The sequence below is a fragment of the Amphimedon queenslandica genome, unplaced genomic scaffold (genome assembly GCF_000090795.2).
Source record: "Amphimedon queenslandica unplaced genomic scaffold, v1.1 AMPQUscaffold_13426, whole genome shotgun sequence".
NCBI classification, from domain to species: domain Eukaryota; kingdom Metazoa; phylum Porifera; class Demospongiae; order Haplosclerida; family Niphatidae; genus Amphimedon; species Amphimedon queenslandica.
The window spans coordinates 45040-47798 of NW_003546338.1; the positions used below are offsets into that span (position 1 = coordinate 45040).

General features: G+C 36.1%; 1 long non-coding RNA gene across 1 annotated transcript; it reads right to left on the minus strand.

Moving 5' to 3' along the window:
- Positions 1-3: 3 nt before the first annotated feature.
- On the minus strand, positions 4-846 carry LOC109581672 (uncharacterized). Its single transcript, XR_002184723.1, has 3 exons — positions 459-846; positions 168-397; positions 4-77 (listed from the first exon to the last, which is right to left on the minus strand). It is a non-coding gene; the product is annotated as an uncharacterized LOC109581672 (long non-coding RNA).
- Positions 847-2759: the final 1913 nt, after the last annotated feature.

Genomic DNA, 2759 nt, shown 5'->3' on the forward strand with positions numbered 1-2759 from the left:
AAAAAATCTTTGCATACAAGATCATCTATTGATTGGCCAATTGCATCACTAATATTGAACTGTTCTGGTCTGTTTCACTATTGTTATAGAGCAAGATAGAAAAGACTAGTTACAAGCACCAGGGATTAATGCTAAAGTATAGCTAAATTTTCAACCAAAAAACTAACCTAATGATTCTACACATCCTTGCTTTCAGTTTGAGGCTGTTATATAGAACTATAAACCATCCAGCATCATATCAATTGCACAAAAAGCAACACAAGGCCAGCCATTACTTTCCCGCCATTATGACGTCATGGGGAAAATAAATTCTCACGTGATCTGCATTTGGCGAAAAGACTGGTAAGTGATTTATGAGCTGTCATATCTTGGGAATCAAGAACTTAAGACAATTTTCCTACATATTAATCAATAAAAACTTTCAATCTATTGTCTGATTTGTTCTAATGCATTATTACCTTTGTCATCTGAGAGCTGCTTATAAATCACACAACATTTATCAACATTGCTGGCTCATGCTGCCTCTGACAAGGCGGATAAAGAAGAAAACTGACAAAAAACAACTTTTGCCAAGCATTTTAGTTGACAGTGGGACTCCTCAGAACCTTAGAAAAGAGCAGCAGGGGTTTAAAAACAGAGAAGACGCCATCTTGTGAACACACACACACACTGACAGGATGATCGCAGTACCATCGCCTATACGCCTATGGCGTGGGCGAGGGCAATAACACCGATAACCACAAGTATGAATAAGATAACCACAAACTAAAAATACAATATCAATAATAATTAGGATAGATTGACAAGTGTACATTATAATACTATTATTTCTAACAACACTCATATATGGATACACACACCACACCTGTACACATGAAGGAGAGGTCCAGGGGGTTTTCAAGATTACTAATCTATTCTGGTGCATGTCAGTTTTGATTGTTAATGAAAAATTATACAAAACTCATGGAACATTGTATGTGGGTAATTTGTGACTCATGTGATACAGAACTTTATTAAAAATGATAATAAATAACATGAACCTACACACACACACTTATGTCACATTAGCTTATGTATAGATACATGTACATATACAAACATCACACACACACAGATACATGATAATACTCACACACACATAACATGCACATTATAGATACACGTCACATACACACGTCATACAATCATAAATTCTCACATACATTATATGCACTATCATACACAGACACATCATAATGTGTGTATTAGTACACACACACACACATCACATATAGACACAAGTCACCATCACACACAAACACATGACACACAGAGACACACTAACAAACACACTTAATTATTAACAATCTGTTTTATGTACATTCATATAAATTATTCAGTTTGAAATACTAATCAACTATTGTGTATCAATGATGAGAATTACTGACCTGATGAAATCCTGTAATAATGTATCTCCTTACATCTACCACCAGCTGAATACTGAGCATCAGGTTGCTTTGGAGTGTTGATAGAAGAGTATCCCTGTCCTCCAATTATTACAAGATAGTCTTCACCATCAAAATGAGCAGATGTCATTCCACAGTAGCCCTTATTCATTGGACCATGATCAGAACTAGAAGGAGAGAGTTCCCTCCACTTGAATGAATCTACATTGAAACAATGTAAGCTGTTACGATAGACTCTTTTCCTATCACCACCAAAGAAATAGATGTTGTTTCCAATAGCAGCAGATGAACATCCACTGGCTCGTAGTGGAGGGTTGCCATTTGTTGGTCTACCCTCCCATGAACCAGTTGGTAAGTGATACAGGTCCATAGATAATGTCAATGATTTATCAAGATCATTATCAAGGTCTCCAAAAGGGAGCCCACCCCACATATATAGGTAGTCTCCTACCTTTACTGTGGAGTGGGCATATCTCTCCACTGGTTGATAGTCTATAGAGAACAAGAGGTACCAGTAACGGAGTAACAGTAATATAGTGATGAGTTAGAATAAGGACAGGATACAGAGGAGTAAAGTAAGTGAGAGAGTAAGAGAGACAAAGAATGAATGAAAGAGATACAAAGAGAAGAGAATAGTGGCACTCACTTTTAGATGCCATTCTTGCAAAATACCAGCCCCACCCAAACAACAACAGGGCGTGGTTAGTTGAGGTCACACCCACAAAATAGAAATTCATCCCATTCTCTCATAAAGTTTCTCCTATTGATAACAAAAATGATGATAATCTCATACTCAGTGCTCAAATTTAGACTATTTTATTTTCATGAGTGGCTCATTTTGTGCTTTGTTCAACCTCTGTTTCCTTCTCTCTCTCTCTCTCCAGTTATAAAATGATGTGTTCTTGATGATGATTGTAATACCATCATGTCCATCTCATGGCCTGTGAAAAGGATACATGTACATGTAAGTCCTAATATGGAATTAAAACAGATTCATACACTAATGGAAATGGATGCATGTACATGTACTGTACCATTATACATGTATGTACATGTACATGTGTATCAGAATAATCGTGTTGATGAGAGAATAGATTGAATGAGAAAACTTGAAATAATGAGGAGTGAGAAAGAGGGAGGGATCTTAGCTTTTATTTCATGTGTTCCTCCTATTAGCTATACTGCATGGACAGTATTACCTCAATTTGTCTTCATAACATTGTGCATTAATTGATACATGTACATGTACATGTGTATTTATAGTCATTTTCAGTTAATGATACATGTACATGTATTGCATGTTTTTGTTTCTAC